At 37.9% G+C, this 24516-nt stretch overlaps 1 protein-coding gene across 1 annotated transcript in view; it reads right to left on the bottom strand.

Moving 5' to 3' along the window:
• The window catches only part of IL1RAPL2 (interleukin 1 receptor accessory protein like 2), a 602004-nt gene that overhangs the window by 165560 nt on the left and 411928 nt on the right, over positions 1-24516 (bottom strand). The window lies entirely within an intron of this gene.

The raw sequence follows: 24516 nt of genomic DNA, 5'->3' as shown, positions 1-24516 counted from the left end.
GATATCAATCTTTATGCATTCCATTTCATTTCTGACAACTTTGAATTTTCCTAGATTCATACCTCCTACGTTCCACCTTCCGATTATTAATAGATGTTTGCAGATGTTTCTTCTCATTTTGAGCCACAGCACGCCAGCAAATGAAGGTCCCAGAAGCTTGACTCCATCCAAGTTGACTCTGCTTTGAGGAGGCAGCTCTTCCCCAGTCGTCTTTTGAAGGCCTTCCAACCTGGCAGGCTCATCTTGTAACACTATGTTAGACAATGTTCTGCTGCTATTTATAAGGTTTTCATTGGCCAGTCTTTTCAGAAGTAGATTGGCGGGTCCTTCCTGCTAGTCTGTTTTAGTCTGGAAGGTCTGGTGAACCTGTCCACCATGAATGACCCTGGTGGTATTTGAAATACCAGTGGCATACCTTCCAGCATCACACCAACACATAAGCCACCACAGTATGACAAACTGATAGACTAGTGGGGAAATTACAGTCATGAGGTTTTCTAAAAGGACATGTTAGCTCTTACTAAAGAAAGAAAGACTCTTAAAATACAGAACATGCTTGCTATTCAAATCAATTCCATCAAAAATGATAATAAATATATAGGCAGTTTATAAGATAAATTGAAAGGCTGTTTTCCTCTTAAGTGTTATTTTATGTTTTCTTGTCACTAGTCCTGCAGATTTCTGGGCATTATCTCTGGTGGAAAGGAGAGCAGGAATCTGCATTCTGCACAATTTCTCCAAGTGATTCTGATGCACATTGAAGTTTGAGAACTGCTATGCCAAGGAGAAAGGACTAATTTTAAGCATAGGTAGAAAATAATGTTTCTGTGGATTTTAAATGATTATCTTAGAGAACTTTTAAATTATTTGTACGTTTTCCCCAAACCTCATAAAATTTTTCTCCTCTTAAATACAATTGCCATTACCATGTTTATACATAAAATCTGCCCCCCAACTCAAGGAGACTGAAATTTCCATTTATCATATTTAGCAGTAAGGGGTAGCCTGAAAGCCACCATCAGATTTACCTTTTTCTTTTTTCCATTGCTTTGGGCTGGAAAGGGAGTCGTGGGTATGTCAGCACAAGTTCCACCAGGGACCACTCTGAACTCAGATAATAGATTTAATGAGCTCGAAATGGGTTGTTGACCTTCTTCTAACTCATTAATGCCTTTCAGCAGCACTCATTTCTTACTCCCCATCAGCTTTTCCCCAAACACACCTTCTTGTGTCATTTCACTGACAAAGGATGTGTGTGCACCTCAAAAATTCAAAACGCCCTTTTCAAAGGCTCACCTGACAAAAAGCAAGATTTTAAAGAATTTCATTGCACCCCTGCTTTTTTCTTATGTCAGTTCTCTCCTATTCTGAAATATACACAGCTCTGAGACTCTATAAGTCTATTATCTTTGCTAATACATGCTTAACATACCTGTCCTTTGGTCCAGCTCAGAATACTCCAGCGAAAGTTTTTAGTAGAATTAAAAAAAAAGCAGTCCTAAAGCAATGTAATGTAAATTCAAATTAACAAGCATTGGGAGAGATTCTGATACACTGAACTTATTTTTCTCTTTTGTGTATTATGCAATGGAGAATATCTGAATGGCTCTCTAAACATCTGTAGGTAGTTTCTAGAAGTCTGAACTGATGTTTGAATGCGCTAACACAATGATATGTGCTCTTTTCTAACTATTCCAACTCACTCTGTGATCTCTCTTCTTTGAACATGCTCAGAGGCATCTCACACTGACTCCTCTTTTATTGTTCTCTAGTTTTGGGTTTAATTAGCATCTAGGGGGACTTCTGGCTCTCAACTGAACTGTAGGCACCTTGAGGGCAGGGATCAAATAATCTGCTTCTCTTCTGTCCTCCACAATCCCTAGCACAAAGTGCATAGTCAAGAAAGACTTGTTGATTGATGGCTTTGAGGAAAATATGCTCCAAATCAGAACAGGTTCAGTAGTTACAAGATGAAATGCAATGTTTAAGTTGCTGTGAAGCAAGTGAGTCTGGAGGCGTCAATGTGCCTACTGACGTCAGACACACATAATAAGAGGTCTAGTTGTGTGGCCACATCCACAGGAAGAATTCATTGCTCCTTCCTGAGTTCCTACAGCATGTACTTAACCCTCATAATATAGTTTGCTCCACACATTTCTGTCATACCCACTGAACTAGGAACTTCTTGAGGGTATAGATTTTATTTATTCATCTTTATTTTCCCAGGATCTAGCACAGAGCATTGCACAAAGAAAGCAACCAATGAATATTTTACTATATGTATGTATACATGCATTGTGTATGTTTCAGGGTTAAGACTTTCCATTACTATTTTCACTGGTCGTTACTAAAAATAATTACTAATTCCAAAGTCTGTATGTGGTGCAAATAGTTCGTGCTCAACTACTAACCTCACTTATTAGAGATAGCAGACCACGGTGGTTAAAAGTGAAGGCTCTAGAGCCAGAGTGCCTGGGTTCAAATCCTTGCTCTGCCACTATTAGTTCTGTGACCTTGGACAAGTTTTTTATTGTCTCAACATTCTTATGAATTAAATGGGGGAAATAATAATAGTAAGTACATCATAGAATTGCAACCACAATTAAATGAGTTAATATGTGCAATACAGGTAGAACGATGTTTGACCAATAATATTAAATATGCGTTACCTGTCAGTTTAATTCTCACAAAATCTCTTAAGGTAGAAATAATTTTCCTCATTTTATAGATCATAGAGTAGAGGATTCAGAATTTGAACTCAGGTCTTTGTGGTTCCAAATTGCGAGGGAATCTAGAAGAGACGGCCTCAAAGAATCCTATGCACTCTCAGATTCTACAATTGAAAGATAATAACAAATATAACAACACAGCCCATTTACAATACCCAGAACCAAACGGCTGAAGACAGAAAGGTTCCTGCTGAGAAACACATTCCTGCTGTTCTAACTGGTGTCTGACAGCTGCTATGTATTTAGCTGTGCATTTGCCCACAGGATACGATGCTTAGCTGAACTGATATTTTGAAAATCCTGGGCTGTCTCTGCTGCTATAATACTAAAAATAATAATATTAATAGCTATTATTATTATTACCACTTTTAATTCAGCTGATGAAAACGGACATTATTTACTGTGCTTCTACTGAATACATGTTTAAAATGTATATAAGTTCGTAAATATTTTAAAACATTTGTTTATCAGACAGTTTTCAGATTTGGTATAATTGTTGCGTGATTAAAAAGGCAGGGGACTTGAAATGAGTCAAGTGCAATCTTTCAATCTGGAGCACTCTTAAAGAATACTTACTAGTAGCATTTGAACTTACCTGATAATGATGACAGAGGGGTGAACGCCACTGAACTGAGGCATCATTACTCTCATTGTCCACTTTCCCCCCTTCCCCACAAGCACACACACATATTTAGGCCAGAGGGAATACTTAAGATGATTCTTTGGAGCATTGGCCTGACTGAATGTGGTGAGCTGCCCAGATGGGTCAGCTTAATGTCCCCATCACTAGTTCCTAAGGACATGTGTGTGTATGGTAATAGTTTCAGAGAATACTCTCTCCTCACCAAGGACTATAATTGTCCATCAGTATTCACACTTCATTTACCATTATTTTAAGCCAAACAGCTAAAATCAGTGACTGCTATAGGAGATTGGCAACAGCTTAAAAAAAAAATTAAAAAGAAGCAAACAGAAAAAGATTCTGTACATGTTCCTTCCTTGTTGTCTAGCATGACTGTTTTGTGGAAAGCATTAGATTTTCCTTTCATCCATTCAGCCTTTAATATCTTGTTATACTGATCCCTTCAGACCTTTGTTTTTGAAAAGGTCACAGGCAATAATGTACCCAATTTACCTTGGGTTTGAGCCTTATTCCAGAGGAGGGTCTCACTACTTATAGGAGACATACCTGGTTGAAAATCAATGAACTTGCCATGATGTCTTAAGTTCACACTCTTGGTAGGAGGCCCAGTAAGATGGTGAAGTGACTGGATGCTCCCATTCACTCTCCCAGCAACAAACCCACTGAGCCAGAAATAAAAACAAGCACAGACTGAGATCTCAGAACTCTGGATGGCAGCTGAGGTGTTTGAGAGTCAGGGTGAGCCCAGAAGTGGGGGAGAGGAGGAGCAGGGACAGCACAGAAGCAAGGAGAATCTACTCACTAACATCACAAGCACTTACTCATCACAGCCATTTGGGGATAGGGCTGGGCAGCACCCCAAAGAGGAAGCACAGAAAGAGAGCAAATCTGAGGAAGCTGTAGCCTGATTTTTTAAGGCAGCACAGATTGGCCATGGAAATTCAAGGGCCACACAATTTGGAGGGGGTGAAGGGAGGCCGTGATGCTGCAAGAGAGTACTGTTGAATCTCATCGAGGCCCAAGACAGATGAGCAATAGGACTGGGAGTAGGACTGGGAGAAACTGCAAGGGCAGCAGAGCGAGGGGAACACTTCGGACGGACAGCGACACAGAGGAAAAAAATAGCTATCTCTTGCCCATAGTTGGACACTGTGGAGGAGCCTATGAAGGGCACCTGTGAGGAAAAGCCATAAATAGCCCCCATCTCTGCCTCAGGAAATTCAAGCCCCACTGTTTATGTCAGAGTCTGCAACCAGCTAAGCCCCCTCTTCCCATGCATGTATATTGAATTCCAGAGATCAAGCATCAAGAACTGAATCAGCACTGGAAAAAAAAATATGAGGATAAGCGTGCCCTTTAGTGGTGGGAACCCTGGTGGCGTAGTGGTTAAGAGCTACATCTGCTAAACAAAAGGTCAGCAGTTAAAATCTGCCAGGCACTCCTTGGAAACTCTACGGGACATAGGATCAATATGAGTCAGAATCGACTCAACAGCAATGGTTTTTTTTTTTTTTTTTTTTTTTAGTGGTTCTCAGGAGAAGATAACAAGCCTACTGCTGCTGGGTCCATTCTGACTGGTAGTGATCCTGTGGGGTGGATTGAAGCTGCCCTGTGGGATTTCCAGGGTTATGAGTCTTTGCTGAGGCAGGCTGCCATTTCTTTGTCTCATGGAGTGGCTGGTGGGTGTGAGCCCTGGCCTTTCAGTTGGCAGATGGGTGATTGGCTGCTGTATCACCAGGGTACCCAATCAGAAAAACTTTCCTCAAAAACCAAAATTAAAGTAAAAAAAGAAAATAAAAAATAGCAAAATCACCCAAATTCAATGAAAAATAGTAAAACACAAAAATCACAAGAGAAGAAGGACCAATTAAAAGCAAAACATGAAAAAGAGAAAATTTCTCCTATGGAGGCAAGAATAATGCAAAGAATTGATAATTTTCAGACTATGGTGCTAAATATGTTTAAAGCCAAGCATACAGAAAACAAACTAGTGGAGATCAAGAAACAAACGGAGGAACAAAATAAGAGACTCAACAATGAAACTGAAAACAAAAAAAACCCAAAAAACAGAACTACTAGAACTGAAAAATAAAGGAGCTGATTAGAAAAAGCAAAGGAAAAACACTCAACAATAAAGTTGAACAGATAGAAGATAGAATAAATGAACTAAAAGACAAAAACAACTGAACTTACCAAGTTTCGAGAGAAACAAGAGAAAAGAACAAAGAAAAGCAACAAACCCAAAAGGATATATGGGATTCAATTAAGAAAACCAACATTACAATCATTGGAATCCCAGAGCACCGTGACAACAATAAAAGCATAGAAATGATTTTCCAAGAGACAGTCAGAAAGAATTTCCTATATCTGAACAGAGAACAAAGCCTGCAGATACAGGAAGGAACACAAACTCCAATTAGAAGAGACACAAAAAGATCAACTATGAGTCATGTCCTAATAAAATTCTTGAAAACCAAAGACTAAGAGAGAATTCTTAAATTAGCAAAGGAAGAATGCAATATAATATATCAAGGAGCTTTCATTAGAATCAATGTGGATTTCTCCCCAGAAACTCTAGAGGCCAGAAGACAATGGTGCTACATATATAAAATACTGAACCAAAACAATTGCCAACTGAGAATTCTTTACCCAGCAAAGTTGTCGTTCAAAAACAAGGGGGGAAATCAAGCTATTCCCAAACAAACAGAAGCTCTGGGTATTTGCCACTACCAGACCAGCTCTGCAAGTATTACCCAAGGGAGTACTCCAAATGGAAAGGCAAGAGCATTAAATAAATACTTGCATGTATACACAGGAAAAAAACAAAAAATAAGAGAGATATTTAAAAAATGTAACAACACAATCATAAGGACCAAGTATATGATATTTTCAGGGAAAAAAATCAATAATTAAACCCCACATACAATGCAACATCAAGTTTGTAAGAAATAAGTACAAAGTAAACTTATTGAATATTGATTATAGTATTTTACGCAAATAATGTGTTTCTTCTGGTTTGTTTATGGGTTGCGCCCTAGCCCTGTGAGGTATTTTCATAGGTGCTGCATGCCAGGTTTTTTTAAAAATAGTATTCCCAGTATTGTCTGATTGCCGTGAAGAAAAATTATCATAGTGCGCTTGTAAGGATGCCTCATCGGGGAGGGCATGCTCAGCACAGAAACACAGAGGGAGTGAGTTATTTGAGTAAAAACGTGGTATAAACCAAAACCAAACCCAGTGCTGTCGAGTCGATTCTGACTCATAGCGACCCTATAGGACAGAACCGCCCCACAGAGTTTCCAAGGAGCGCCTGGTGGATTCAAACTGCTGACCCTTTGGTTAACAGCTGTACTACTTAACCACTACACCACCAGGGTTTCCAAAAATATGGTATATATAGATGTTAATAGAGACACACCAACAGAAATGGTGGAGGGAGGAGTACATCAGGATTAGATGTATTATGTTAAGTTTGTGTGTCCACTGTTGTTCATATGTTAAATGTAATTACAATTGTAAGTTGTGTAATGTAACATATGTGGTAACCACTAAGAAATCATGAAGAAGAAAGATAGCAAAGAGGCCCATCACAAGAAAGCAGCCTAATACAAACAAAAACAGAATTAAAAAAAAAAAAAAAGATATGAAGCATGCAAAAAACAAATTGCAAAATGAGTGAGGTAGACACTTTGTTTTCAGTAATAACCTTAAATTTAAATGGTTTAAACGACCCATGCAAAAGGCAGAGAGTGGCAGAATGGATTAAAAAAAAAAACCCATGATCCATCCTTTTTCTGTCTACAAGAAATACACCCTAGACATAAGGAGACAAACAGACTAAAAATAAAAGGATGGAGAAAAATATTCCATGCAACCACTAAGAAAAAAAAGAGCAGGAGCGGCCATACTGATAACAGATAAAAGAGACCTTAAATCAAAATCTGTTATGAGACATAAAGAAAGACATTAATGAAAGAAAAAAAACCCATTGCCACTGAGTCAATTCCAACTCATAGCAACCCTATAGGACACAGTAGAACTACCCCATCGAGTTTCCAAGGAGCAGCTGGCGAATTCAAACTGCTAACCTTTTGGTTAGCAGCCAAGCTCTTAACCATAATAATGAAAGGATCAATCCAGCAAGAAGAAATAACAATTATAAATATACATGCAAGTAATGGCAATGCACAAAAATAAATGAAAAAATACTACCTAATGTGAGAGGAGAAATAAACAACTCCACAATAATAGTAGGGGACTTCAACATACCACTTGCAATTATAGACAGAAAGTTTAAAAAAAAAAAAGATCACCAAGAAAATTGAGAACTTTAATAAAACCATAAGTCAATTTGACTTAACGGACATATACAGAACACTCCTCTGGCATGGGTTGAGTTGTGTTCCTCCAAAATATCTGTCAACTTGGCTAGGTCATGATTCCTAGTATTATATGATTGTCTACCATTTTTTCATTTGATGTGAGTTCCCTGTGTGTTGTCAATCCTATCACTATGATGTAATAAAATGGATTAGCGGCAGTTATATTGATGAGATCTACAAGATTAGATACTATCTTAAGCCAATCTCTTTTGAGATATAAAAGAAAGAAACGAGCAGAGAGACATGGGGACCTCACAGCACCAAGAAAGCAGTACCAGGAGCAGAGTGCATCCTTTGGACCTGAGGTTCCTTCGCTGAGATGCTTCCAGATCAAGGGAAGACTGATGACAAGGACCTTCCTCCAGAGCCAAAAGAGAAAGAAAGCCTTCCCCTGGAGCCAGCCCCCTGAATTTGAATTTGTAGCCTATTAAACTGAGAAATAATAAATTCCTCTTTGTTAAAGTCATCCACTTGTGGTATTTCTGTTATAGCAGCACTAGATGACTAAGACACTCCATTCAGCATCAAAACAATACACATTTTTCTCTAGCACACATGGGTCATTCTCCAGAATAGTCCATAAGCTAGGGCCCAAGACAAGACTCAACAAATTTAAAAAGATTGAACTCATACAAAGGATCTTCTCTGACTACAACAGTGTGAAGCTAGAAATGAACAACAGGAAAAACAAGGAAAAAATAAACAAATACATGGAAACTAAATAAAAGAAAAAAAATAATACACTACTAAAAAACTACTGAGTCATAGAAGAAATCAAAAGTGAAATTAAAATATTCCTAGAATCAAACAAAAATGAAAACATATCAAAACCTTCGGGACATAGCAAAAGCAGTACTCAGAGGGAAATTTATAGCAATAAATGCCTATATTAAAAAAGAAGAAAGATCTAAAATCATTAACTTAAAATGACAACTTGAACAAATAGAAAAAATAAGAACAAGTAAGCCAAAAGCTACCAGAAAAAAGGAAATAATAAAGATCATGGCAGAAATAAATGAAACAGAAAATAGAAAAACAATAGAAAGAATCAACAAAATCAGAAGTTGCTTCTTTGAAAGGATCAACAAAATAGGCAAATCACTGTCTAGATTGATATTAAAAAAAAAAAAAACCCAGAAGAGGCAAATAATTAAGCTAAGAAATAACATTGGTGGCATTACAACTGATCCAACAGAAATAAAGTAGATGATACCTGATTACTATGAAAAATTGTACTCCAATAAATTTGAAAACCTAGATGAAATGGACAAATTCCTAGAAACACACTACTTACCAAAACTAATATAGGCAGAGATAGAATATCTAAACAAACTCATTACAAAAGAAGAGATTGAAGATGTCATCCAAAAACTGCCAACAAAAACAAAGCCCAGGACCAGATGGCTATACTGAAGAATTCTACCAAACATTCAGAGAAGAGTCGATACAAATCCTACTCAATCTCTTCAAAAACACAGAAGAGGAAGGAACACTACTGAACACTTTCTGTGAAGCTAGCATAACTCTGATGTATAAACTAGGCAAAGACACCACAAAAAAAAAGAAAAGAAAATTACCAACCAATATCTTTCATGAATATAGATACAAAAATTCTAGCCAAAAGAATTCAGCATCGTATCAAAAAAATAACATACCATGTCCAAGTGGGATTCATACCAGGTTTGCAAGGATGGTTCAACATTAGAAAATCAATCAACGTAATCCGCCACATAAATAAAACAAAGGGATCATATGATCATCTCAATCGATGCAGAAAAGGAATATGATAAAGTCCAACATCCATCCCTGATTTTAAAGAAAACAACTCTCAATAAAACAGATATAGAAGGGAAATTTCTCAACATAATTAGGGGCATCTACACAAAACCAAAGGCCAACATTATTCTTAATGGAGAAAGATTGAAAACCTTCCCCCTGAGAATAGGAACAAGACAAGGATGCCCTTTATCACCACTCCTATTTAACATTGTGCTGGAAGTCCTAGCTAGAGCCACAAGGCAAGAAAAAGGAAAAAAAAAAAAAAAAACAAATGTATCCGATTTGGTAAGGAAGAAGTAAAACTTTCCCTATTTGTGGATGATATGATACTATATGTACAGAACCCAAAAGACTCCACAAGAAAACTACTGGAACTAATAGAAAGATTCAGCAGAATAGCAGGATACAAGATTAACATACAAAAATCAGTTGGATTCCTATACACCAATAAAAAGAATTACAAAAAAGAAATCAGGAAAGCAACACCATTTATTAATAGCTCCTAAAAAACCAAAATACTTAAGAATAAATCTAACCAGGGATGTAAAAGACGTATACAAAGAAAACCACAAAACACTACTATAAGAAACCAAACTAGACCTACGTAAGTGGAGAAACATACCATGCTCATGGATAGGTAGACTCAACATTGTGAAAATGTCAATTGGGCCCAAAGCAATCTACAAATACGATGCAATCCTGATCCAAATACCAACATCATTCCTTTAAGAGATGGAAAAACTAATCACTAACTTTATATGGAAAGGGAAGAGGCCCCAGAAAAGTAAGGCACTATTGAAGAAAAATAAAGTAGGAGGACTCACACTACCTGATCTAAGAACCCACTATACAGCTACGGTAGTCAAAACAGCCTGGTACTCGTACAACAACAGATATATTAAATAATGGAACAGAATTGAGAACCCAGGTGTAAATCCATTCACCTGCGGTCACATGATCTTCAACAAAGGCCCAAAGTCCATTAAATTGGGAAAAGACAGTCTTTTTAACAAACGGTATTAGTAAAACTGGATGTCCATCTGCAAGGAAATAAAACAGGACCCATACCTCACATCATACACAAAAACTAATTCAAAATGGATCAAAGACCTAAATATAGAAAAAAACTATTAAGATCATAGGAAAAAAAATAGGGTCCATGCCAGAGACCCTAATACATAGCATTAACAGAATACAAATCAAAACTAAGAATACACAAACACCAGAAGATAAGCTAGATAATTGGTATCTTCCAAAAATTAAACACTTATGCTCATCAAAAGACTTCACCAAAAGAGTAGAGAACCCACAGACTTGGAAAACAACTTTGGTTTGACAAATCCGAAAAAAGTCTAAAATCAATGAGAAAATCCAAGACCTGTACTATAAAAGACGAACAATCCAATAAAAAATAAGCAAAAGATATGAACAGACACTTTACCAAAGAAAACATTCAGTTGGCTAACAGGCACATGAGGAAATGCTCATGATCACTAGCCATCAAAAAGAAATACAAATCAAAACCACAGTGAGATACCATCTCACCCTGACATTATTGGCACGAGTCAAAAAAGTAGAAAATAACAAATGCTTTAGAGGCTGCAGGGAAATTGGAGCTCTTATGCACTGCTGGCAAGAATGCAAAATGGTACAACCATTTTGGAAAACGATATAGTGCTTCCTTAAAAAGCTAGAAAGAAATACCATATGATTCAGCAATCCCACTCCTAGGAATATATCCTAGAGAAACAAGAGCTGTCACACGAATAGACATATGCACACCCATGTTCATTGCAGCATTATTCACAATAGCAAAAAGATGAAAACAACCTAAGTGCCCACCAACAGATGAATGGATAAATAAAATGTGGTACATACACACAATGGAATACTACACAGCAATAAAGAACAACAATGAATCTGTGAAACATTTCACAACATGGGTGAATCTGGAGGGCATTATGCTGAGCAATCACAAAAGCACAAATACCGTATGAGACCACTATTATAAAAACTTATGAAAAGGTTTACACACAAAAAGAAACAATCTTTGATGGTTATGAGGGAGGGGAGGGATGGGAAGGGAAAAACCCTAAATAAACAACAGATAAGTGGTAACTTTGGTGAAGGATAGGGCAGTATACAATACTGGGGAAGCCAGAACAACTTGAGCAAGGCAAGGTCATGGAAGCTCCATAGACACACATCGAAACTCCTTGAGGGGCTGAATTACTGGGCTGAGGGTGGGGACCATGATCTCAGAGGATATCTAGCTCAACTGACATAACATAGTTTATAAAGAAAACGTTCTACATCTTACTTTGGTGAGTAGCGTCTGGGGTTTTAAAAGCTTGTGAGCAGCCATCTAAGATACATCTACTGGTCCCACCCTATCTGGAGCAAGGCAGAATGAAGAAAACCAAAGACACAAGGGAAAGATTGGTCCAAAGGACTAATGGACCACAACTACCACAGCCTCTACCAGACTGAGTCCAGCACACCTAGACGGTGCCTGGCTACCACCACCGACTGCTCTGGCAGGGATCACAATAGAAGGTCCTAGACATAGCTGGAGAAAAATGTAGAACAGAATTCTAACTCACAAGACCAGACTTCCTAGCCTGACAGAGGCTGGAGAGACCCTGAGAGTATGGCCCCTGGACACACTTTTAACTCAGTACTGAAGTCACTCCTGAGATTCATCCTTCAGCCAAAGATTAGACAGGCCCATAAAACAAGACTAAATGGCCACACCAGCCGAGGGGCAAGGAGGAGAAGGTAGGAGGGAACAGGAAAGCTGGTAATGGGGAACCCGAGGTCGAGGAGAGTATTGACATGTTGTGGGGTTGGCAACTAATGTCACAAAACAGCATCTGTATTAATTTATTAATTGTTTAATGAGAAACTAATTTACTCTGTAAACTTTCATGTAAAGCACAATAAAAAAATGTCTCTCACACATACACAAACACAAAACCTACTACAATGAGACACCATCTTACCCTGGCTAAAATGGCACTGGTAAAAAAAAAAAAAAAAAGAAAAAAAAAACAGATAATAACAAATACTGGAGAGAATGTGGGGAGATTAGAACCCTTATCCATAGCTGGTGGGACTGTAAAATGATTCAACTACTATGGAAAACAGTATGACACTTTCTCAAAAATCTAGAAATAGAACTAACCTATGATCCAGCAATCCCATTCTTAGGTAGATACCTTAAAATAATTACATGAACAGACATATACACACCTATGTTAATTGCTGCTTTATTCCCAACAGCAAATAAATGGAAACAACTGAAGTACTCATCAATGAATGAACGGATAAGCAAATTGTGGTACATACATACAATGGAATACTATGCATCCTTCAATAATAATGATGAGTCCACGAAACATAACATGGATAGACCTGGAGGGCATGATACATAGTGAAATAAATCAAGCATATAAGAACAAATATTGTGTGATCCCTCTTTTATAAGAAAACAAGACTAGATAATAGCCAATGTTTGTTGGTGGGTACCAAGGAGAGGAGGGGGGAGGGGAAAGTATGCTTTAGACCATAAAAAAAAAAAGAGACCATAGAGACCAGTTATTTCTGGTGATGGGAAAAGTGGCACCAAATGTGGATGTAGTGAGCACAGCACAGTAAAAACGAGTGTTTGAACACATATGGATGGGTATAGGCAAATTTGTATATGGGTAGGTACAGGTGCAGGTGTGTACATAGGCGAGAACAGATAGAAGTATCTATAAAATTTTTTTTTTTTAGGTACGTGTAAATACAAATATGTAGGTGCAGGCACATATAGTCATTGAACATACAAATACGGATACTCCTCAGACATAACCAAGCACCTTCCAAGATTGGTTTTCTGGGTTTGAGGCTTAGGACCATAGTCTCATGGGACAACTCAGTCAACTGACAATGAAGTTCATGGAAATCATGATCTGCATCCTAGTGAAGTCAGTAGCATTCGGGGTCTTAAAAGCTTGAGACTGGCCATCTAAGACACAACTATGGATTCTACTCGCCAGGAGCAAAACATTAAGAAGGTAAACAAAAGCTCAGAGAAGAAACAAGTCTACAGGAACCACAACCTCACCTATCCTGAGACAAGAAGAACTAGGTGGTGCTCAGCTACCACCACTGACAGTTCTGACCGGGGTCACAGTAGTTGGTTCCAAATAGAATGGGAGACAAATATGGAGTAGAACTTAAATTCTTATATGTGTGTGTGTGTGTATATATATATATATATATATATATATATATATATACACACATACATACAAAAACCCAAACTGGAATAGTAAACAGAGGACTCCCTGAAACTATTGCCCTAAGAAACTCTTTAAGCTTAGAACCGAGCTTATCCCTGAGGTCACCTTTTAGTAAAATAGCAGAGTGGTACACAAAATAAAGGGGCCCTGGTGGTGCGGTGGTTAAAGTGCTAGGCTAATTGAAAGGTCTATGGTTTGAATCCACCAGCTGCTCTGTGAGAGAAAATTGTGGCAGTCTGCTATCCTAAAGATTTACCGCCTTGGAAACCCTATGAGGCAGTCCTACTCCATCTTATAGGGTCGCTCTGAGTTGGATTTGACTTGACAACAGTGTTTTTTTGCTTGTTTTGTTTTTTTTTACCGGTAAGATTGGTGCCCTACTTAAAAACTATCAGTATGAGACCAGAAGGTCAACAATTACTCAAAAGCAAGAATGAGAAGATAAGTGGGCAGGGAAACTAGAGTATTGGAAAGGGAACAAACAGAACACAATTAAAGAGAATGTCGAAGCATGGTGTTAAATGTAACTAATGTTGCTGAACAATTTGTATGGAAATAGTCAAGTGCGAACGTGAGTTGCTGTGTAAACTTCCCCACCAAAAAATCAATACAATATTATTAAAATAAAAAAGATTCATTAAAAAAAATCACACTGTCATTGTTGTTAGTTGCTGTTGAGTCAACCCCGGACTCATGGTGACCCCATACACAATGGGATCGGACCATTGTGCTCCATAGGATTTTCACTGGTTGGTTTTCAGAAGTAGATCATCTGGCCTTTTTCCCTAGTCTGTCTTAGTCTGGAAGCTCTGCTGAAACCTGTTCTGCACCACAGCAACACTAAACCTCCACTGACAGACAAAGAGTGGCTGCGCTTGAAACGCATCAGCCAGGAATCAAACATAGGTCTCCGGCAAGGAAGGTAAGAGTTCTACCGCTGAACCACCACTACCCTCAAATTCATGCTACTAGACATCATTTTGGCTTGAAGTTTTGAAGGTTCATTTATTATTTCAACAAATATTTATTGAATATCTAGTAAGTTTCAGACTCTGCTAAGTGTTTAAGAAAAACAAACAGATCAATTGAATATTTAAGGAACTTCTAGAGATAAATTTGTTCATCCTTAAATTGCCTCATGAGACTCATTCGAAACATTCAAAAACAATTTGGTGTCCTCCAGGAAATTATTAACGTGCTGTAGATACTACATGTGTTCATTACATGCCTGTTGAGTTTAGATTTATCTATGACATGTTTAGAAACTCTTTCCTTGGGAGCCAAAAAACTGAGTGACAGAAGAAGAGAAACTCCAGGTGTACCTTTAAGTTGAAGTCAAGCTGAGGGTTATCGGACTCAATCAAATAAATCTCCTTGCCTTTGAGACATCCCCTGGTCTTTCCAAAATAGCTAATACAAGGATCTTCAAGTCCAGTCGAAGTGTTTCAGAACACTGTCCTCACAAGTGTTCAATCCCATGTTGGTTGGTTATGTTCATTCTGTTCCACGCCCATACACAATTTAGACTCAGAGGCAAATTCTGAGTCACATTTTTACCATTGCTCATGTAAAGCTGATAGCTTTAGAAAATACTTGAACAGATGCTTTCCACATAGCTTGTTGATTTTTCACCATCACTTTTAGTTTCTTATTTCTAATCAAATTTATTTTTTAAATATAATTTTATTTTGTTGTTGAGAATATACACAGCAAAATATACACCAATTCAATAGCTTCTACATGTACCATTTAGTGACATTGATTACATTCTTCAGGTTGTGCAAGATCATTCTTACTCTCCCTTTCTGAATTGTTTCTCTACCCATTAACATAAATTCAGTGCCCCCTAAGTTTATATCTAATCTTTTGAATTGCTGTTATCAATTTAATCCCATATAGATAGTTCCTAAAAGAGCAATGCTCAATGCAGATATTTTTTACTCATTAAGGTATTTTTTTTTATTGCTTGGTTTTAAGAAGACTTTAGGGGATATTTTTGGTTTAAGGTTTAAAGACTATCTTAGCGCAATAGTTTTAGGGCTTCTTCTAACCTTCATGGCTCCAGGAAGTCTGGAGTCCGTGAGAATTTCTGTTCTGCATTTCCCCCTTTTGATCAGGATTCTTCCATGGAATCTTGGTTAAAATGCTCAGTAATGGTAGCCGGGCACCATCCAGTTCTTCCGGTCTCATGGCAAAGGAGGCAGTTGTTCATGGAGACAATTAGCCACATAGTCCATGTCCTCCTCCTATTCCTGATTCTCCTTCCTTTGTTGTTCCAGGCGAATAGAGATCAATTGTTGTGCCTTGAACGGCAGCTTGCAAGCTACTACGACCCCAGGCATTACACATCAAACTAGGAGGTAGAACAGAGGCACTAAACGTGTTATTAGGCCAATTAACTGGTCTGTCCCATGAAACCATGACCCTAAACCACCAAACTAAGAAACCAAATCCCATGAGATTTTTGGTTGTACATAAGCAGCCTCAGCAACTACTCTTATTTTTTTTTGTCATTGTTGTAAACATACCTATCACACAACTTTTGCCAAGGTGGGGGTGGTTAATGGTGATGAAGCTATCGCATTAAGGGTACAGCCGATTATTGTAATTGCTGTCACTAAGTTGTACACCTGTAAAAAGTTGAATTGAAATACCCATCATTTTTAATGTTATGCTTAACATTTGGGGAGATTTATTTTCTCCTCTAGGAGAAATTTTTCCTTTTTACTTAACTAAGGTTGTTGAAGGTTGTAATAGATGGAAGGCAGTATAACAAAGCGTATGAGCTCTGGACTAAGACAAATGTGGACTTGAAATGCCACTCTGTCATTTACTAGCTGTGAGATTTGGGCCACATTACTTACAATCTCTAAGCCTTAGTTTCCTCATCTGTAAAATGGGAATGATAAGTAGAGTTTCTACGAGATGAGCTAAACCATATAAAACACTTTAGCACTGGACCTGGACATACCTGGACATTATTTCATTAATAGCTGCCATTACTGCTGTTATCATAAGGTATCTTGGGTAATCTTGACAAAATTTCTTCACTTCTCTGACCTTCAGTTTCCTCTTCTGGATGAAGATAATAGTAGTGCCCACCTAGATTTTTATGAGAATTAAATAAGATGCACATACATCATTTAACACCTGGTAGTCACCGTCTGTGCAGCACAAGCTTTTAGAGCGTTTGGCTGTTAACTGAAGGGTTGGTGGTTCAAGCGCATCCAGGGAAGCAACCCTTGACAATTATTTTGGAGCCCTGGTGGTGCTAGTGGTTAAACGTTTGGCCGATAACCAAAAGGTCAGCAGTTCAAATCCACCAGTTGCTCCTTGGAAACCCTATGGGGCAGTTCTACTCTGTCTTATATGGTCGCTATGAGTTGGAATCGACTTGATGGCAATGGTTTTTTTTTTTTTGGGGGGGTAGGAGCTCTATAATTGTTAGCTTAAAGAAAATAATAGCAAAACCCCAAATCTCTTCATTTTAATGAGACCTCTCTCTAAATAGTCAAGCTAGTAAATTTAAGCCATAAGGTTGATGAAGTGCCGTATTTCTACAACTGTACAACTGTGAAATCAACAAACAGTTCTTTGTATATGTGATACAGAGACCCAGGTTCCCATAACCTAGGCAGGTAATCTTCTCTAGTCTCATACCCTTATGCAGATAATCCCTAAATCTAGATATTTCCTGACCCTGTTTCTCTTGTGAGTTCCAACTCATATATCTACCCATCTTCACTACTCTAGGCCAAGCCTCCATCATCTCTCACCTGAACAACTACAATAGCATCTTTACTCATCTCCCTGCTTCCACTCTGGGTCTTAATATATCTCTTTGCCCAACCAGTCATTGAATGTGGGCCTCCCAGCAAAGGGCATGAACCATGTCTGTGCAGAGAAGGCAGTCTCTGAAGCAGTTAAAAGCTGAAGACTGTCTGCTGATAGCACTTCTGATGGCTGGGGTAACAAGTGCCCCCCACCCCCGAAGTCAAATCTGGACAGAGTAATCATCAGGTCAATTAGGATATCATTACAGTGGATATTCTAATTGAAAGCCCTTACCTGGGTGATTCCAGGATATAAGTGGGTAATCCTGTGATATTCCTTTACAGTTGTAGAACATTCAGATTTTTACAAAGATTTTATGCTTTTACTTGAAGTCTCTCAATGGCTCTGTGACAGAAGCATTCCTATCCCAGTTTTTCACATGGGGAAACTGTGAACCAAAGAGGTTGTGACTCAAGGTTACACAGCTAATAACTGGTGAGAAAACCCAGTGCCGTCGAGTCGATTCCGACTCATAGTGACCCTATAGGACAGAGCAGAACTGCCCCCACAGAGTTTCCAAGGAGCACCTGGTGGATTCAAACTGCCTACCCTTTGGTGAGAAGGGGACTTAAATCCTTTACTTTTGACTCTAAACTCCAGCATTCTTTCTTCTGTTTTTCACTTTCTCACTAACCAAAGAGTTTAGTTGTGCAGAAAACTCCATTTCCCACCATGTTTTTTAACTGAGGCTTCTTGTACACTTTCTCTCTCTCTTTTTCCATTTGTCTTTCTACTTAGGGGTGTGTGTGTGTGTGTAATTATTTTTATTACCAGAAGTGTGGATAAAACTGACACATGAGTTAAAAAAAAAGGCAGTCTCCAAATTATATCGGGTTAAGGCCTTCTTGAAAAGGAGGCTTGTCTCTAGTTAACATGTTTTGAATGGTATCATTAAAAAAATAAGTTGTTCTTTATGAAACATAGTTAATGATAGTGCTCTGAGTAGGTGTTTATCAATGTGGAAGTAGTTGATGCTGCATCTAATTCCTAACAGATGACTCATTAAAGAGAACTTCACTATGGCCTTGTATGCTGAGCACCCACTGAAGACAAGCTCTCAGATTCAGCAACCTTGTGTTTATTATTCACATACAGTAGGTAAGATCGGTAAGTAAGCTTCAAAGAATGTTTTCAGTGTCAGAGCCCAAAGCCTTGCCAGCTGATTTGAGACGGTGGTCAAACCTTGTTAATTAGTCAGCCTGTCAGAAGAATTACATGGAGTTGCAGGTAATAGCTCATTAGCCAGAAAGAGCTATTTTTAATTATGACAAGGTCAGGAAAGTAACATCTTTCCGAATTTGAGAGGATATTAAAAATAATAAGGAAAATGTCTTAGAGCAGAATGAGACGCAAAATCAAGTACAGGATATGATGTGTGAAGAAAGGGAGCTTGATGGACTCCTATAAGTTCCATGATGCCCAAAAAGCGAGGTCTCAGATTTGTATAGGTGCTGCGTGAGGAGTTCAGTGGCCACCTGGAGGCCTGCTCACTGGCCCCTATGCTTCCCCTTGTTTTCAGGGGAGTGTCAGCTTGACTACTTCACTAAGTGCCAGAGTGTGTCAGAGCCATCTTTAGTTGCAATCCCTTCGTTAAGTTGGCTATTCAGTGTGTGTGGAGAAGTTTTCTTGGCTGCCTGCCTAGGTTGGGTGGGAAAAAGAGACAGGGGTTTAAAAAAGATGATGACAAGGTCCCAAAGACACATATTTGCAAATAATCATAACAGCTACTATTTAATAAAGGTCCATAGATGGGTGCAAACAGTTTGCACTTGACTGCTGACTGGCACTGTGGGAAAAAAAAGGCCTGACAATCTGCTTCCACTAAGATTACAGTCAAGAAAATCTGATGGAGGAGTTTTACTCTGTAACACGTGGGTTCACCATGAGTTGGAATCAACTTGATGGCAACTAACAACAACATCCATTTAATAAGCTCTCACTATGTACCAGGTACTACATCAAGTATTTTAATATATTACCTAATTTAATTCTCATAAAAGCCTTGTAAAGGTAAATAATAGAACTGTCCACATTTTACCTATGAAGAAACTGAGAAAGAGGTTAGGTCACTTGTTCAGGGTCACATAGTAAGTGGCAAAACCACTGGAACCCAGGCCTGAGTAACTCCTAAGGCCATATTCTTAGTAATTTTTAACATAATACTAACACTACTACTACTAATAGTTATTATTTCTTAATTTAATAATTTCTTAAATAGAACAAAAAGTATGAATCATAAAAGAAAAACTGATAAAATTGAACTTCATCAAAAATTAAAAAAAAAAAACTTCTACTCTTCAAAAGATACCACTACCCACCCACTGCCGTCTAGGAAAATGAAAAGTCAAACCATAGGTCAGGAGAAAATACTTGCAGCACATGTATTTGACAAGCAACCGATGATACCCAATATATATAAAGAATTCCTCCAACTAAATAATAAAAAGATCACCCAATAAAAACAGGCAAAAGACTTGTACAGACATTTCACAAAAGAAAATACATAAATGTCCCGTATGCCTACGAAAAGATGCTCAAAAACATTAGTCATCAGTGAAAGCAAATTAAAACCACAATGAGATACTGTTACATACCTATTATAATGCAAAAATTAAAAAGAATGATAATATTAAGTGCTGGTGAAGAAATGGAACAATTGCACTTCTCATACACTGCTGGAGGAATTATAAAATGGTACAATCATTTTGTAAAACAATTTGGTTGTTTCTTATAAATGTAAAGATACATTTATCATAAGAGCCAGGAATTCCAACCAAGAGAAATGAAAACATATGTCCACAAAAAAACTTGTATCTGAAGGTTCATACCAGCATAATTCATAATAGCTAAAAGGACCCAGCAGCTGTTCAACCGATTAAAAAAACAAGTGTTATATTCACACGATTACAAAAAAAACAAAGAATAAACTGTGGGTATATATAAAACATGGATAAAGCTCATAGACCGTATGATGAACAAAAGATGCTGGATACCAAGGAATATAGTCTACATGATTCCACTTACATGAAGTTCTGGAACAGACAAAACTAATCTATAGTAAGAGAGAGGAAAAAGAAAAAAAAAAAAAAGATCAGTGGGTGCCTGGGCTAGGGATGTAGGAGGAGTTGGAGATTTACTACAAAGGGGCACAAAGGAACTTTCTAGGGAGATGTAAATGTTTTACTCTTGACTGGGGTAGTAGTTACATGGGTGTTTACATTTGTTAGACCTCATCAATTTGCACACTTAAAACGTGAATTTTGTCATATATAAATTACACCTACAATAAGTGTTTTTAAAATCACTACAAAAGGAAAAATGTCTTTAAAATGGTATCTAAGAAATCAATCTTCTACCCTAGCAAATCCAACCTAACAGCTAAAAAAAAAAAAATTTTTTTTTTTTTTTTACATTAAAACAAAACAAAACAGAACAAAAAACAAAACGAAACCCAGCGCCGTTGAGTTGGTTTCATCACATAGTGACCCTATACATAAAGATACATGTTCAATAGTTACTGCCATAGATAGTGTCTTCATTTTTTTCCACTGGGAGCTCTTACCAAAGGGAGTCACAGGTAGGCAAAGAGTCCAGTAATTTCTCCTTTTGGCAGTTCTCATAAGATATACCACGTCTCCCCCAGTGTCCATGTTATTTCTTAAAAAACTCATGGAAGTTGGCAAGATTCCTGCATCTCTAAGCATGGATCCCAAGGGCAGTCCACAATCAGTCCCCTGCTGGCCCTCTGAAGGCAACTAGTCCTGCTGGGATCAAAGAAGACATGCAAAGGGCCCTGGTCTTGCAGTAGCAAACGACCTTGATTATCCCTATACTGTGTCATTCCTCATTGTATCTTGTCTCTCCTACTCTGTATCTAGACGCAGGGCATTGGGCTTCTGACTCGTCTTGGCTCAAGATGAGCCCTCAAACTTTCTGAGGGGCCCCTCTTAGGAATTTAAGCATGGAATTCATTAACATCTCCTGGCAATATCTGAGCTCAGGGGAAACAAAGTTCTCTTTGTTTTGCCATCAGGCATAGGAGCGTGATCACAGATATCCCGTCATTTTCAAAATTTGAGATACAAACTAAACTTCAATTATGGTCCTAATTTCAAATTCAGAGTCCTTAGAGAATAAAAGAAACCCCGGAGAAAAGGCATAATAAGAGTTCAGTGAGGTTGCTCAATAGAAGGGCATTTCTCGTCATAACATGCAAACATAAATAGAGTAGAAGTCCCATTGCATAGAGTGCGATATGGAAGATCTGAGAAATACAGGGTATCTGAAAAGTACAGAAACATAAGAAAAATATTTCATTTCTGTGTTGTAATTTTTCACATTAGTGATTGTCCCCACGGCTTATATTTAGTGGCACTTTGTCTGCAAAATGTTTGGAGGTTGAAGGGAAAATAAAAATACCCTATGTTTCCAGATTTTTCAAACATTCTGTATATTAGTCATGTCCTTGAGAGCTGGGTTATTTTAGCCTATTCAAATAAACCTGCAAATCAGGTAGCTGCTACCATTTGGCGGTGTAGATGAGGGTTATCCAAATAAGTCTTACTCTTCAGTTTCCTGCAGGGATGAGTCACTAATATAAACTATAGATAACCATATCTCATTCTTTTCTGCCTACATATAAAAAGCCTACATATAGTCTCTATTAAAGATAACTCTATGAACTTGATGGCTAGATGATATGAATTGCCAAAAGAAAAATCATAAAGCAAAATACCTAAAATAAAAAGAACATCCGGCACAATAAAACAGATTTTTATCAATCTTAATTAGCCTAATGAAATGCTGGTATCCCCCCAAACTAATGAGAACTCACTGTGAACAAACCTCATTTTGAAAAGCTGCCCTAGGTTTTGGCCTGGGCACAAGCGCTGTTTGCTGCCTGCCTGATCTGTTGGCTGTGCTCGGGGCTGTGGGGCATCAGGGCTTGGCATGAAGCTGGTCACTTTAGGCACTGAAACCTTTAATCACTTGCTAACTATAATTACTCTTTGCTAAGACCTTATCTATTCCTGACTCACAGGCTGTCCTCACTTCAGTTTAAACTGCCGGTATTCCTCCTGAACAGAGGGTGGAAAGGAGAAAGTCTTTACTCAGATTCCATGTGCTTAAAAAAGGAAAGGCTAAATCTTAACAAAGATGGCGAATCATATAGAACGATCATTCCTCTATCAGATCAAACGCTCCTTTCTGGGGATTCTTCGTGATTACCCCTAGCTCTATCTCTCCTTTAATGAATAATAATATCAATTGTTAATTATTGCCTTATTGAAAAACATCTAGTTTCTGGCCAAGTTATTTGCAGTCTATAATTAACTGACTTTTAAAGACAGTTAACCATCAGGCCCCCTTTCCATTTTTTTTTCCTCTCTAGACACTTTAAAATATTTTGAACATACAGAACCAACCCATTTTTAAGCAGTTGCTCAGAATAGCAGTTTACTCACAGAGATACATGGCACAAGGGGTGTGATATTTTTGCATGATTCAGAGGACGAGGTTTCCGAACAGCTCCAAGAGAGGAGTTGGGTTTCTCCCTACTGAGCACTGCCTTTATTTCAGGAAGTTGCCACTGGGTAATTTGTGGTGAATCATCAGGCTAGAATAGCAGGCATAGCAGTTCGGATTTTCCTAGGCATTGGCAAACTAAGAAAAAACAGGTATAGTCCACTCTATATGCTCACCAAGATCTTTAAAAATTATTTTGAAGAAAATAAATTATTTAATATCAGCAAATAATCAGATTGAAATTCCACATAGAGCAAGTGGGGGGAAAAAGTAGACATATGAAAGCTTTCCAACTTTTGCTTTGCTTATCCTATTTCTATCAACAGGTTGTTCCAATCATACTTTTAAAGAACACTGGCATTATCTATTCCAGATTAATAACAGTTTTTAAACACTTAAATGTCAAGGTTTAAAATGTCCCGTTAACACTTTTTTGCTCTGTACTAGAAGTCAGAAACATTTAAGACAGAAACAGTAATTCTCTGGCCTCTTGGTTTCCTGCCTCCTGTAATAACTCATTTCTGCCTAGCCTTCAACTTGAAGTTCGTTTTTATGTGCCCACTTTCTCCTTCCTTCAAGTCTGAGTTTCCAAACTGCCTTTTAAACTGGAGGCATGTCTGTTCTTAACTGTTTTAAACTTCTCTCAGGACTGCTTTCTTTTGGCAAGTGAAAAATTTTCACATTTTAAAGCTTGATTTCTTAAAGGAGCCATGCTGCACCACTTTATAATAAAGACAGCCTTGGCTTAAGTTGAATTGCGTGGTATAATATCCTTACACAACTGAATTATTTACTTTATAACTCACCTTATTCTAAAAAAGATATTTAAAAAAAAAACCCCAAATCTGTTGCCATCAAGTCAATTCTGACTCATAGCAACCCTATTGGACGGAGTAGAACTGCCCCATAGTTTCCAAGGAGTGCCTGGTGGATTCAAACTGCTGACCTCTGGGTTAGGAGCCATAGCACTTAACCACTACACCACCAGGGTTTCCAAAAAAAGATACAGAATGGCAATAACACAAATATAAATTAAGTAAACATATAGCTTTCGCCTCCTGAGTTCTCCTTAAATTAACCACATCCTTTCTTTCCTTCACAGTTTTACAGTTCCCTTATAAAGCTTCTTCCTGACTAATCTAGCTCACAAAGGTCTCCTCTTTACCTAAATTCTTACACTGATTGCATATGCTCTTTTTACTTTAAACCATCCTCACAATTCTGCCAAGTACAGCTGATCATATTATTCTCCTGCTCAAAAGCCTCTAATAGCTCTACCATGCCTGGAGGATAATTCTAGAATCTTTATCAGAGCAAACAAAGCCCCTTATAAT

The sequence above is a fragment of the Loxodonta africana genome, chromosome X (assembly GCF_030014295.1).
Source record: "Loxodonta africana isolate mLoxAfr1 chromosome X, mLoxAfr1.hap2, whole genome shotgun sequence".
Classification (NCBI taxonomy): domain Eukaryota; kingdom Metazoa; phylum Chordata; class Mammalia; order Proboscidea; family Elephantidae; genus Loxodonta; species Loxodonta africana.
This window is presented reverse-complemented; position numbering and strand designations above follow the sequence as displayed.